Source organism: Trachypithecus francoisi, unplaced genomic scaffold (genome assembly GCF_009764315.1).
Source record: "Trachypithecus francoisi isolate TF-2019V2 unplaced genomic scaffold, Tfra_2.0 Contig00709, whole genome shotgun sequence".
Taxonomy (NCBI): domain Eukaryota; kingdom Metazoa; phylum Chordata; class Mammalia; order Primates; family Cercopithecidae; genus Trachypithecus; species Trachypithecus francoisi.
In genome coordinates this window covers 4,083-19,775 of record NW_022680837.1, presented here as the reverse complement: position 1 = coordinate 19,775, position 15,693 = coordinate 4,083, and the positions used below count along the sequence as shown (strand labels likewise).

General features: G+C 42.1%; 1 pseudogene across 1 annotated transcript; it reads right to left on the bottom strand.

The window, feature by feature from the left end:
• Positions 1-1,259: 1,259 nt before the first annotated feature.
• On the bottom strand, positions 1,260-11,954 carry LOC117088015 (annotated as a pseudogene). Its single transcript, XR_004438972.1, has 4 exons — positions 11,857-11,954; positions 8,706-8,804; positions 8,295-8,622; positions 1,260-1,482 (listed from the first exon to the last, which is right to left on the bottom strand). The product of XR_004438972.1 is annotated as a putative V-set and immunoglobulin domain-containing-like protein IGHV4OR15-8 (transcript).
• Positions 11,955-15,693: the final 3,739 nt, after the last annotated feature.

The window sequence follows — 15,693 nt, the reverse complement described above, 5'->3', positions numbered from 1 at the left end:
TGGAATTTCTTGTAAGACCAGGACAAAGGAACATGTTCAAAAACAAAAGGATGGGGTGTGCTGCGAGGAAACAGAATCCAAACTAAATGAGCTCCCAGGACCTAAGAAAGCTGTGGTGATGTGAGCAATAAAATGAATAATGTAACATCAAATTTTCTCCATAGTGAAAAATAAATGTTAATGAACCAACACTGATATTAACAGATAATTAAACTTTTAAAAAGTTGAAGAAAAGACATTTTTCATGCAGAAGAATTTCAAACATCTTAAGTTAATAATCCTCCCATAAAGTAGGTGAAATTTAAAGAATTATGCTGTGATTGTGGTTGGAGATTAGAGACACAAGTTTTTCTGTTAGAGTTGATTTCTTAGTTTTAGAATAATACCAGAAGTATAATCTATGGAAAAGTAAAATTATTTTATCCAAGTTTGTACACACATGCACACACACACATAAATGTGTATATACATATATATATCTGTGTGTGTATATGAACACTTTTCTGCCACAGACACTGATAAAGCAGTGAAAAGACCACTACAGACTTGGAGAATACACTTCCAAATCACATATTTGTTAAATGGCTTTATGCTAACTTGGTAAATGAATTTTATATTGGGTATGTAAGGAAGTATACAATGGATCAAAAGAAAACAGTTAAATTAAAAATGAGCGGAATATCAAAATAGACATTTCATCATAATTATATAAAAATAATGAAATATAAAATTCTAATTAGAGACGTGCATTTAAACAACAATGGGATACCACTAATAATCTAGTAGAATGGTTAAAATACACAATATTCATAGTGCCAAATGGCAATAAGAATGAGGAAGAACCGAGATCTAACATGCATTGCTGGCATGAGCCCCAAATCATAACTGCACACTATGGAAAATATTAAAACATTTTGATATTTCATATAATGGAGGTAAAGGAGGTAAACAGAGAGATAAAAACGCAGCTATGTTCCAAAATATTTACAACACGGATTCAAAAAGTCATGCTCACACTAGTATCTTCAGAGCAATTCCTATATCAGTTCTATTAATTTGATTGTTTTCTACTCCTTGAATTTCGCTTACAGAGTAAATATTGTACGGAAAATTTCTCGAATAATTAGAGTGCATACACATTTCTCTTCCTTTTCTTCAATGATTTAACCTCACTTTCTAAGAAAGTCTGCAATCAAATACTCCCTGTCATCTTCTCATGCCCAGCACAAGTGCCCCCTCCCTCAGGCCCTCAGACTCTCTCAGGCTGTGGGTTTTCACACTGTGTGTTGTGCAGAGTAATACACGGCCGTGTCCTCAGATCTCAGGCTGCTCAGCTCCGTGTAGGCTGCACTCTTGGACGTGTCCCTGGTCATAGTGAGTCTGCCCTTAAACTTCTGCGTGTAGACTCTGTTACCATCGCTAGGGTTGTTCCATCCCATCCACTTAAGCCCAGGGGCCTGTCGCGCCCAGTGTATACCGTAGCTCATGATGATGAACCCAGAAAAATTACAGGAGACCTTCACTGAGGCCCAGGCTTCCTTACCTCAGCCCCAGACTGCACCAGCTGCACCTGGGAGTGGGCACCTGTGGAGAGGACACAGAAGAGTGGATAAAATTCTTTTTGACTGAGAAGAGTTCCCCTCTCATCCCAGGGAATAGGTGTTCCTTTACCTGTAGTTGCTGCCACCAAAAAAACGATCCTCCCGGCCCAGTCCATGGTGAGAAGCTGAGCTCTCAGGGGATTCTCTAGAGGAGGGATTGGTTGTTGGATGATGCTCTCAGGGCACAGACATGCAGTGGATGTCAGGTTATTTACTTCAGTGGATCTCAGCTTATTTGCATATTCATGAGGCAGAACATTTTGTAGCTCAAAGCCTGATCCATGATAAGAAAGGGAAGGTAAATGACACATTAGCCTTATGAGAGTGAGAAGCAGATGGTCTGAGCCCTAATCCTGTTGGATGAAATGCATGTCCTGCTCCATTTATGAATGTTTGTGGACAGAGGTCCTTTCACTGAAGAATAAGCCCCCTCAGAGCATGCTCCTCATTGTGAACTTTCATTTTATAAGCGTAGAGACCGCCTGGAAGATTTCTGGAACCATCCCTCTCCATGACACTGAGAAGAGGCCTTGGCCCTATTCTGGACCTGTCAGGCACCAGCCCTCCTCATTGGTGATCTGAGACAGTGACTGCTGATCTCCTATACGAGTGTCCAGGTCCCTCTGAGATCCGCTGGGTACTTCTGATCCAGTGTCTCTAGCACCTGCCCCGCGTCTGATTCCCCAGCATCTTCAATGGAAGCACTCTTGGTTTAGAGATTTGCCCTGTGATGTGTAATCAGAGCTGATTTTCTCATCTCAGAACAATAGAATCAGAAGTTGAAACAGTAGTTTGGAGTTCTTTATGAACTCACTGCTCCCAATATAATTGTCAAGGAATTTGTGTTTGTAATAATTTTGAGTTAATTTTGGACTCCATTTGCTAGTATTTTATGAAGTATTTACATACTTTCAGTTCATATCCATAGATCCTCATTTTTACATATTGATTTCTGACTCACTTGGTAGGTGCCCCTGCCACACTCCAAGATCCACCACTGCCCTGTCACTCACACAGTGTAGGCAACATTACTTAACACTGAAATCTGAATTTCTTATTCATAGAAATATAGTGGCTACCACAATTCTGTATCCATTGAATTAGTAAAACCATCCCTAATCTTCATATTCTCACTATGAAGACATTAATAATCCCAGAAGCCCACTTTAAAAATAGTTCTCAATGCCTTAAACTGTACGAATGGCTCGGATATCAGCAACTTGTTGAACTCGTATTTTAGCTTTTTTTTCTGACAAAGGAAGACTCAGTCCTTCAGAGGAAACCTTCTCAGCAGCCTCCTGTGCACCTGCTCCAGGGCTGGAACTTGTGTTGTGAGTGACTCTCCCGACCAGCCCTTGCCTTGCAAGGAGGTTCCTCTTGGGAACATTTACCCCCAGCTTCTGTAGCCCGACATGAAATGGCTTTGTTCTGGTTTAGAATACTCTCTCAGTGACACCATATGCTGCTGACACCATTTCTTGAAACAATTGATTAGCCTTACTAAATCTGTTGAACTCTGCAGGGTGAACCAAAGCAAGGATTATATGATGAAGGAGGAAGCTCCTTCTCTGAAGCTCTGGATTCACTTCATTAGTGGATCCAAAATGAACACAGAAACTTACAGGAGTTTGGGGAGCGATGTGTTTCTTCAATGGGCTCCTGCAGTTGAATGTTGCACCTGAGAATACCAGCAGGTCCAGATACATTCAGATGACACCCCACTCCATATCCACTATTCCAATAACACACATTTTCCCTTCTTCCCATTTTGTAGCTTATAGGAAGTGCCACCTACACTGACACTAGGCCTATGTATCCGACATTTTCCCTAGAAGTCTAAAGCAAACAGGACACAAGGGGAGACTTGGGAAGTGCATGCAGGTTGTTCTTTTCTTTTTCTCAGCTAGGAATCCAGCAAAGGCTTCATGGTAACATAAGCTGAGGTCAGTTAGGGAGTTTTCAAGACCGTGGTCTTAAAAATGGTGATATCAGAGGCTTTGGATTCCTCTACTGTCTTGTCTCACTCTCTGCCATTTTCCATGAGTTTCCCTACGTTCTCCTCAGATAGAGTCTGTGCATTGCCACACTTGCGTCTTTAATCCAGAGCCATCATCCTGGTGAGAATGGATTGGGCAGTGCGGGTAAGCACTCCCTGTTCTGACCATGGAAACCTAGAGACGCGATCGGCATCCTCTTCTGGGCTGTGACCTTGACCAGGCGTCACCGGGGGAAAAGCTCATTTTTGGCAGTTAATTCCTTTTGTGGTTTCAGCATCCTTGGACTATTTACTTTCCGGTAAGAGCCAGTGATGATCAGGATTGTTATCACTGTTGTTGCCCGATCCCTTAAATATCATAAAAATACCTGTGTGACCCCTCATCTCAGACCTCAGATGACCACCTCGCAGAGAGCACACCCGCATTGTTTCTGTCACAAACGTGGTATTAGAACTGGAAAGTATGTGTACCCTGTTAGAGAATTTATATCTTAGTTTTTTACATTGGATGAAGTTAGAATTAGTAAGTGACAGTTAGAATTTTAGGTGGTGGGATGTCTAAGCAAACTGTCGATGGTGTGCCTTCATTTCTCCCTGCTTATTATAGATAATGTGAGAGGAGAGAGAAAAATTAAAGAGAAAACTATTGACCAATAGTCAGGTGTTTGATAAACACAGGAGATTTTCACATCTTCTGGAAACCCCATTAAATTAAATAAAATAAAGAACTTTAAGACACTTTTCCACATTCTAGATGCATGTCTAATACAGATTTAGATTTAAATGCACAGAGAGAACACAGAAAATGGAAATTCAGCAACAGATCAGTTTGCCAAATAGGCGAATTTAAACTAGTTTGTAATTTTACCTAAATACTTAAAGAATAAATCCCAGATTCAAATAAAAAATGACAAAATTTCAATGTTGAGTGACTGCTTGAGAGAAGCTTGAACTGTTATGCCCAGATCGTTTATTCCCCGAAGAAGACCACCAGAGTCCAGAGTCAAAGCCAAGTGGCAAGGATCTTTACTGCAAGTTCGAACTTGGTCCCTCCATTCCACAGCGTACAAGAGGGCCCCAAACGATGCGTGTGCTCGCTTTTTATAGCCCGATGTAAACAGGATATGTTAAGTTACAGAGGAACAAGGGTATTCTTTTGGTTACAGCATTACAATTGGTTGTCATTTTAAGTTATACATTTAGTAGTTTTCTATTGGTTCCCGCGCTTTCAGTAAACCACAAATGGTTGTGACCTTATTGGGGACTCTCCAGGTGGTGTTTTTTCCAAAGTTGAGATATATGGAGGAATGTGTTTGTGCTGGGCCCAGGGCTGAGGAATGTGTGAATGTGTTTGTGTTGGGCTCAGGAAGTTGAGATGTATGGAGGAATGTGTTTGTGCTCTTTCAGAACTAACGTTATTTTGATGAATCATACATCAATAATGAAACTTTGTGCAGTGGTCCAAATTTGCAAGGGGCTGCTTGAGTAAATAGTTTCTACCTCCCCTACCTGTGATTTCTGGCAGAATCTATCATCCTCTAAAACCCAGGGACCATTAAGAACAGAGACAGAAGTTTGAATACTATGAAGTTTTGAGAGACCCAAATTACTGCCTGGACTGATTGGTGAGGATGATCTCTATAAGCCTCGTCTTTGAAGAGTGTATGGTTGGTGGCTTTTGTAAAATGAACAGGTAGCAGCAAAGACAGTCAAGAAAATGAGGAGGAGGGACATGGTCCAAACAGAAGAACACATAAAGATCTAGAAACTGATATCAATGAAGGAAGCATATGGATTACCTGGAAGAAAATGTAAAGTAAATGTTAGAAACATGTTCAATGAGCTAGTGGCATCATGCAAGAACAATGTGAGAATTTTAATAGAGATAAAACACTTAAAAGATGACTAAACAAAAATATTGATGCTGAAGAATACAATAAGTCAGACAAAATTTTAAAGAGGATTTTAGACCAGACTAGATCAAGTAATAGAAGAAACAGTAAACTCAAAGAAAGATCATTTGAAATAGTAGAGACAGAGAAGAAAAACTTAAATGAAAGAAATAAAAAAGAGTTAAAGACTTACGAGTCAGGAAGCGCATTGAAAATGAATTATGCATTGAGGAGTTATGCAAAGATAGACAAAAGTGGTAGTGAAGGAAAGGGTGGAGACAGACAAGAGAGAGACAAGCAGAGAGGCAGAAAGGTTTTTAAAGAAGTAATAGCATAGAAACTTTCTAAATCTGGAGAAGCAAATATTCTTCCACATCCAAGCTCTATACATTTTAATAAGTTAAACCAAATGAGAAAAATCAGAGATAGTTTGAAACCACATTGCTAAAGGAAAGGTTTTTGAAAACAGAATGTAAAAGAGCAGATTTAGCAGATTTCTCAGGAGAAGCTTTTCAGTTCCGAATGGAGAGGAATTATATTTGATAATGTATAGTTTATTGATAGAGATTATTTCTGAGAAATGTATTTCTAGTCAATGTCATCATTGTGCAAGTATCATAGGGAGAACTTACACAAACCTACAAGGAATATCGTAGTACACATAGACTATGTGGAATAGCACAATGTTTCCAGACAAGTAACCTGTATAGCATGTTACTGCACCAAACACTGCAGGGAACTGAAACGCTGTGGTAAGAATCTCTCTATCTAAACACATCTAAATATGGAACATCCTTAGTGAAAATACGGTATTACAATGTTATGTGGCCACAAACATATATGTGGTCTATTGTTGACTGAAACATTGTTAGCTGGCCCATGACTGTATTCAAATTGCTGGGGGAAAAAAACTGAAAAAAAAAACAAAACTCTGCCAACCAAGTAACTTTAACATGTAAATCTTTTTGTAAAATAAAGTATAGGTAAGACTTTCCTAGAGAAGCAAAAACTAAAGGAATTCTTCAACACTGGGCCTGCCTTAAATACCAAAGTGTTTCAACTAGGACTGCAGAATAATGACATTGCTGCATCAGCTCCATTCTGGCCTCTGCCATGTGACAGTTTTGTGTGAATTTTCTTTCTGCTCTCTCAGGACTTTTTTTCTCTCTCATCTTCTAACTCCATTCTCCTTTTAATTCTCAGTTTGTTGAAAAGATTCATATTTAGCTAAGAACATTAAAAACGTCGGAAAAAAATTTCATCTTAAACTCAACAAATTTAATTACCTGTCTTCACGGATGCTCACCTGTTCTTTTCATGTTTTCCTATGGGATGTGACCCTTGTTTCTACTTCAGTCCAGTCCTTAATTCCATATGCATGAGGCGTCCAACCATCACACACCCAGGATCATCCTGGAGGAAGGGACCCTACCATTTGCCTCATCAGCCTTTAGGTGTACAGTGGCCATTCCTTCAGCTGTTGTATGTGCTTTAGGCCTTGACATTTAAAAGTGTATTTCACTATCCCCCAAATAAAGTTCCTGGACCTTAAAAAGTGGTGTGGTGTTGGGGGCATTGACAGCCAAATTTCATTGAAAGCCTCTTCTGCCCTTGGTAATTGAGGAAGACTGGGAAGAAGGGAACAAAACTCAGACCTCATGTGGCTCCTCATTTAGCAATAGATTCAGTGCAAATTTAGAAAGTTGAAGACATTGAGTAATGTTGCTGTGTTTTTCTGTGGCATACTAAGGAGACAGCAGAAGATGGTCAGTGGTCAGTCTCCATCCAGCTGGTACCCATTGTCCAGTAGTGAGGTCATAAGAAAAGATAAAAGACAACTTTTGTGACAAAGCCTCAGCGGCTTTATTAAAACACTTTGCCCAGAAATTGGTCAACAGGGACATGACAAGTTTTTATGCCACAGCTAGATTTTTTGCCTACTTTATGTAGAAGTTTGAGAGATGTGCCCAGCCTCAGGGGGCTGATTCTCCATCCAGGGGACAGCGCTAACAGAGTTATGAGTTATGTGTTATTAGTCTGTCTGGGTCTTCATAAGAAGACAACACGGAGTGGGTGGCTTACACAACAAATATTGATTTTCTTACAATTCTGAAGTCTAAATGTTGAAGATCAAGGTGCTGGCAGGGTTGGTTCTTGGTGCGGCTTCTTCCTGGCATGCACTGGGGCACCTTCTAATACACTGCGTCTCCACATGGCCTCTTCTCTGCGTGCACGTGAAAAGTGAGAGGTCTCTGGTGTCTCTACCTCTTCTTATAAAGACAGCACGTCTATTGCATTAGGTTCTCACACTTCTGACCACATTTAACCTTAATTGTATCATTAAAATTCCAATATAGATCCATTGAATTTATGGTTTCAGCATATGAATTTGAAAGAGGGCACAATTCGATTGATGACACAAACCAAGAGATGGTGAGAAGCATTAGAATATATGTTTTTTTAATCACTAAGGAATAATGGGCCATGCAGGAAGTTGTAGGAAAGTTCCTAGTAATTGGTGAAAGTTCAATTATAAGAGGAAAATGTGCCTTCCTCCTTTCTTTTCTGGCAGAAGAATGTGAGGAAGCAGAACCACAGATATCAAAGAAAGAGGATCCCTGGGGACAGCTGAGGTGCTGGTGAGGAGGGAGCCACTGAGCAGATGAGGAAGCCCCGCCCTCCCTGCACCTGCTCCTGACCCGGCCTCCTGCTCTGTGGTCCCCGCGCGCCCCCTGCTGGTCCTGAGCGGCACCTGCGCCCGCCCCCTCCGCCTCCCTGCAGGGAGGTTTGTGTCTGGGCTCACACTCACCTCCCCTCACTGTGTCTCTCGCACAGTAATACACGGCCGTGTCTCCGGCGGTCACAGAGCTCAGCTTCAGGGAGAACTGGTTCTTGGACGTGTCTGTTGAAATGGTGACTCGACTCTTGAGGGAGGGGTTGTAGCTGGTGCTCCCAGTACTACCAATGATATACCCAATCCACTCCAGCCCCTTCCCTGGGGGCTGGCGGATCCAGCTCCAGCCATAAGCACTGCTGATGGAGCCACCATAGACAGCGCAGGTGAGGGACAGGGTCTCCGAAGGCTTCACCACTCCTGGGCCCGACTCCTGCAGCTGCACCTGGGACAGGACCCCTGTGAACAGAGAGACCCACAGTGAGCCCTGGGATCAGAGACAGCCTCCCATATCGTCATATTTGCATCCCCGAGACACTCACATCTGGGAGCTGCCACCAGGAGGAGGAAGAACCAGGTGCTTCATGTTCTTGCACAGGAGGTCCGTGACTCTCAGAAGCATTTCCCATGTGAGCAGGACCCTGAATTTAAGGAAATGTGTGTGGTTTCCTGTGGGTGCCTAAGTGAGGATTTGCATGTGGGTGGTGCCTTTGTATGGAGAGTGTAAAAAGAGGATGGAGGACCCTGTCTTTTGGGCTCACCCGGGAGTAGGATGCTGGCTGTGCCCTCTGAGAACTCAGTTCTCTTCCTGGGGCCTCCCCTCACCAAGCCCAGAGTCCTCTTCTTCCAGGTAGGGAGATGTGCTGAAGGAGCTGGTCTGGGAGATGAGTGTGATCATGGATCAAGGACAGATTTTGGAATAGGTTCAATGCTGTTCTACCCGTGAAGATTTATATGAAACCAACCAAACATCCAGGTTATCTAAATTGTCAAATCTCCATTCAAAACATTAGGGCAGCAGCTAAATATATTTGTCACAGTGAACTTATACAAACCTACATCCATGCCATGTTTATTGTAATTCAGAATATCCATCATGGTTAGAGGGAATATATCTGTCCCACAGAGTGCATCATAAAAAAAATAAAAATCTGAGACCTTCCCTTTTGTGACTGTTTGAAATTTGGGATTCTGTCTGCAGTCTCAGGAGAAGGTAGTGGGACGTATCTCCAACTGTGTCAATATGTGATGCTGAGAATATGGCCTGACCTTTATACATTTCTCTGTGAATAGGTAGATTGGGGATCACAGTGACAATTTCAGTCCAAAACTATAATAGGTCAGCACAGGAGCATAGTCTCATCATCAAGATTAGTGCAATTGCCTTTCCTGGGAACAAGAGAGGACATCTGTGAACCCTTCCCTCTGAGAGCACAAGGAACTCTGGTTCTTCCCTGATAGGTCACACTTCTGAAACATGGCTGCCTGGAAAATGACACTCAAGCCCAGAGTCCTCACCAACATATTTATCATTTCAGGTTCACCTGTGTCTGAAAGACTTTCTCCTTCATTGAATTGCATGAACACACCTTAGAGTTTGCGGTATTGCAACTTGGGCATTTGACATTAGTTTGGTGAATTATATAATATCTATCTCCATGGATGTGGGTAACAGGAGAGTCATCAGAGGTAGGGTGTGTGTTTTAACATCAGGACAAACCTGGGCTCTCTTGTTAGGACTGAACAAGTGAACTGACCTGTGGGACACAGAGGGAAGAGACAGAGCCAACATCCAGAGCCAGGTGAGCTCCTGACCTACCAGGTGGTCTCTGGACATTTTGTTTAACAGATCCAGAAAGACCTTCCTCACCTTCAGGAGAATTATGGACATTGAGGGAAATTGAGATAAATTTTTATTTACAGAGAATAATTCATAGGCTTGTAGACATCGATGTGGGTGTGTACAGGATTGCTAGGATACGCTCATACACAGAACAGAAGAAATAATTCTATTTCATGGAAAGAAAACCAAAGAGCTTCTGAATCGGTAGGTATTCTTTGCCACAAATGTGTCAGGTCACTAGATCATGTTATGATGCTGGAGGTAACACTTCCCAACCTTGTTCTGGAGACAAAATGCAAAAGAGTAAAGATTCGAGTGAGATTCATTTCAAAATACAAGTGATAAACAGACCAAAAAATAGGAACCATTATGTAAAGAGTGCTAATGAAATGAAACAATAAAGTCCATGTTGAGGTGACAGGGAAGTTCCATCTGACAGCTCATTTTCACCTTTATGGCTACTGAGTGCCCCCTGCAGCCCAGCTCCCACCCTCAAGTGAAGTTTCTGTCTGAGCTCTGTGAGGGAGCTGGAGTCATTGTGAGCCACTCAGAAAAGTAGTTGATTCTACTTCTTCAAATGGGAATTTAAACAATCAACTCCTCACCTTAGCCAGTCTATTTTTGTAACTGTGCGTGACCCTTGGGAATGCAGTCACCATTTCTTTCATAATGAGAGTTGACTGTGCCATGAAGGTAACAGGAAGATTTGTAAATTTAAAGTCTGAGTGCATAAACCGCTGGATTATCAAAGCCTGGAGCCAATCACATTCTGTCATCTTGCTTAATTAGTTGGGAATTTGTTTTCAGTTGTTTAGTTCAAGTACCCATAACTCACTTTCTGATAAAATAGTCACATACGATAATCTTGAGATATTAAAATGAAAAAAAAAATCACTAATTTCAAAATGAACCCAACTTCCAGGAGAGAAAAATTCCTTTGTGGTGAAGGGTGTGAACTGTGGAGACATGGTTGAATACTGAGGTTGTGTTCACGATTGTTTCATTTTAATTAGGGAACTTCTGTACGTCCCTTATATTTATTAGACACTCCCATTGAGAACCTTGATGTAACGTAATTAATTGGTGGGTCACACAAAAGCAATGAAGCTGAAAGTTATTGAGCAGGAATTGCTATTACAACTTTAGCTTTCCTTTAGAACACATTCCTCTACCTGATGTGAAATTAGCCCAGGTGTACTGATGAGCGTTTTACAGTTAACCAAAGACCAGGAAATGCGCACTCGTGTGTGGAGCAGGGCATGGCTTTGGGATGCTTTGCAAACAAAGTGGCTCCTCACGTCTTCTGGAAAACCCATCAAAAAGGACAAGTTATGGATCTCTTAGGAGCACCCATCTATCCCACATTCATGGCTAATATAACAGTGGAAGTTGATGCAAAATGAGATCACATGGAAGATAAAGAAACTGCTGCACCACTGCCTCAGCTCAGCACAGCTACCTCTTCCCTCAGGGCTTCTGACTCTCAGTATGTGGGTTTCCACACTGTGTCTCTCGTACAGTAACGCATGGCTGTGTCCTCAGCCTTTATGCTGCTGATCTGCAGATGCGCTGTGCTGACAGAGGTGTCCATGGAGAAGACAAACCATCCTGTTTAGCCCTGGGCATAGGTTGGGTTCCCAGTGTTGGTGTTCATCCATCCCATCCACTCAAGCCCTTCTCCAGGGACCTGTCTCACCCAATTCATACAATAGGTGGTAAAGCTGTAACCAGAAGCCTTGCAGAAGACCTTCACTGAGACCACAGGCTGCTTCACCTCAGGCCCAAACTGCACCAGTTGCACCTGGGAGTGGGCACCGGTGGAGAGGAAACAGGATTGTGTGAAGTCTCACTTGACTGGCTTGGTTTCTCTGTCAGCCCTGGGACTGGGGAGCCCCTTAACTTTTGCTGCTGCTGCCACCAAGAAGAGGAGCCTGTAGGTCCTGTCCATGGTAGGGTGTGGTCACGAGGAGGGGTATGGTTGTTGGGTGATGTTCTCAGGGCACAGAGTTATCTGTATTAACCTCAGTGATTTGCATATTCTTGAAGGATGCTATTTAATAGCCCAATTCCTGACCCAGTATGAGAAACAGCAAATACATGACACGTGGATGACACAGTTGTAGAAGCTGAGGGTTCAAGCCGTAATCCTGTTAGAGGCCATGTGTCCCCTACACATCCCTGAACTCTGTGTTGACAGAGCCTCCCCCACTGGAGAACAAGCTCCCCCGGGACACGCACCTCACTTTGAACCCACATTTGAATGAATCAGGGGCAACTTGAACCATTTCTAGACCTTAATATGTGAATGCGTTATTTTGGGAATGAGTGTGTTTGTTCAAAATTTGCACTGATTTAAAAGAAAGGATCGCCTCCTGACCTCCACTGCTTACTGTTAAGATAACTAGCAGAGTTTGAATTCCCCATTGTGAAAGTGGTTCTCATTACACATCCAGTTTGATAAATGCTCACGATTGAATGGAATATTTATACAAACATCAGAAGTCCTTGTGAAATACTTACATTAGATATTTTTAAAGGAAGTCCGGGGCCCTGAGAGGAATCCCTCCCCAGCCTCCTGTGCACCTGCTCTGGGGCGGGAGCCTGTGTTGGGTTTATCCTGAGTGCTCCCTGCAGCCCAGCCCCTACCCAGCAGGAGCGTTTCTGTCTGAGCTTACAGAGCATATTCCTACCAGTGTCTCTAGCCCGGTATAAAGTGGCTGTGCCCTGGCTCAGAATTCTCCTTTAGTGACACAACGTGCTTCTCACACCATCTTTTGAAATACTGAATTGGCCTTAGGAAACCGAGAACTCTACAGGGAGACCCAAAGAAAAGATCTCCTGCGTCACTGGGGAGCCATTTCCTGGAGCTCCAGAGGCACTGAATCGTTTAACATATGGTGAACTCAAAAACTCTTCAGGGATTTGGCGGGGGATTCTTATTTTCTTTAGGGTCCTGCAGTTGATTATTGCACCTGAGAATACCTGCAGGTGCAGTTGCACGTGGACAGAAGCCCAATTCAACTCTAGTATTCAAATAATACATACACACCACACACACACACACACACACACACACACACACACAATGTGGCTAATTTTAACATTAATCGGCCCATTTTTTTCCTTTCTTTTCTGGTATCCATGTCAAGGAAAGCACTCCCTACACTGGCAGTAAGGCTGAGTATGTGTCTACTTTCTGCAAACAGAAGTAAAGAAAACAGAATACAAGTAGACACCTGGGAAGTGCATGCACATTGAATTCACCTGGTTTCACTTTGGAACCCTGCAGACGTGCCATGAAAAGTAAATTTGAGGCCAATGAGGGTGAAATCATTTCCTTGGTGCTGAAGTTGCTATTGTCAGAGCCTTCAAATTGCTCTATTTTCCTGAACATTTTTTATCCTATTTTCCTCCTCAGAGTTTGTGCATTGCCACACTCTCATATTTAATCCATACTGACTAAACTATGAGATGTAATGGGTGGAACACGGAAGCATTACATGTTCTTACAGATGAATCTTAATACTCTGGTGATCTTCTTTCTCTGGACTGTGCCCGATACAGGAAGTCTCCAGGTGTGAAGCTGATTTTTGCTCTTTTCTCGATGGAACATCACAGGAAAATCTTCATAAATGTGCCCCTTTTGGCTAATTGTAGCCATTTTCATGATAAAGGAAGGCTGCTGGTATGGGCTTGTAATGGGGATGGATTACCTTTCCCCACATACATAAGGATGTAAAAATGGGTTGTCTGCCTGAAGAAGGTCTCAGTGTTTTATCAGAGATTCAGTCTCCTGGTAATACAGCCATGCAGGGATCTAGGTGGATTCTCTCCCTGATAACCTGGAGGTTCCTGGCGGGAAGGGCAATAAGAGTATGGGGGGGTGGGGCCCCCAGGATCTCTCACCCTCATGCTAGTCCACACATGCTCTTTATGTTTATTTAGTTCAGATTTTCATATAACAAATCACACAGCCAGGCTCATTTAAATTATCCATATTCAGGCCATATGGGACCAGCAGCTGAGTATAATAATTACATTGGACTCAGACAAATCTGGTCCTAATCCAATGTTTACCATAGCTCAGAACACCTATAATGACTCACCTAACTTGGAGATTATTTCTTCCTTGAAAGAACTGTAAGGGTTGCTGTGGAGCCTCTGTGGGGTTGGATTTTTTTGAATCAGCCTGTCATGCGGGGTATTCTGAGTGATGTAGACCTTTACACTTAGAAAGCAATTATTCCTAGTGACATGGAAATGGCTGGCAGCCCTCAATTCAGTTAATTCCTTTGGTTCACCTGAGTGTCTACAAGTATCTGACGAACCTCAGGACTCTTCTTCATGGATGACTCTGAAGATTGTCAATCAATTCAGTGCTACAGACAGGCAGCTAATGGAGGATTCTCAGTCCACTGATACGTTGGGCCAGAAACTGAGGAAACATCCAAGAATGAAACATTTTTGTCAATGCCAATCAATATTAAATTCAAGAGTCAGGATTTTCAGTAAACTGGAGTGTAAAGTTTTTATGATTCTTGACAATGGGTCTCAAACTTCATGGTATGCAGAAGAAATGAGCTCATCATGGTTAGACAGAAGCTTCTTTTCCTAGGACGTTAGTCTTTCAAACTAAAGCAACAGAGAAGTGGTTTCCTGAGATCTTGTGAACTCCAGCCATGAAACTCCAAAAAACACCAGTCAATTTTTTGGTTCATGTCTTACAACTCAAGAAGCAATGAAAAATCTACAAAATAGGAAACCTACTCAAACAGAGATAATTTTCCCTAATTGAAAAATAGACCAGTATTCATAAAGAGACACTTTTTCATGGGACCCACAACTTACACAGATTTCTGTGACCTGAAGAACCACCTTACTCAGACACACAACCCAAGAGCTTGCAGTGTACCTAATCCAACTCTAGGGCATTATACATGGAGTGTCTCATTGCCAGGGTCTCTTATTCTCATGAAAGGATGTTCATTATGGGATTCACCAGAATTTTCAGGTCTTTTAGAGAAATGAACCTGCCTTAAAATCTTAAAAATCTTACTCTCTGGGAAGGAGCACTGTAAATCAGAAGTCAGATAATCTGTAAATTAATATATATTTGTGGATTTTGGAAGAAAGAGTTCAAATAGTAATAGCCCCACTCAGTTTTCCTCTGACTAATATCAGTTCTAGAAAGCACTGAAAAAACCTGTGCTGCTCTGAAATATTTTAGGTTTGTTATATTAGGGCATCACCAGAAAAAGAAGGAACCAAGCGTCCTTGGAGATTGATCATTTGTAACAGATTTGTGCCTGTGGTGCAGGATGGTTGTGGTGGAGGAGGCTGTGCCTGTGTAGGGCAGGGATTAGTGGGAATTCTCACATCTTCTGTTCAATTTCTTTGTCATCCTAAAATTGCTCTAAAATAAACTTCATGATAAGGAGGGACAGAAACACTTGAAAGAAATTTTTGCCACTTTTTAAGAATCATTCTTAGTCTCACCATGTGATCAAATAACCTTGCTCCAAATCATGTGTTCATCCCACTGGAAAACTTGTTCACAGTAGCACCTTCATGGAATGTTGGTATCAACTTTATTGGGGTGGCCTTTCCCACTCCGTGAATCTGGCTTATATGACGACTCTTGAATGGAATATTTATCTTAAAATTAGAATATGTACGTGTTTCTATTG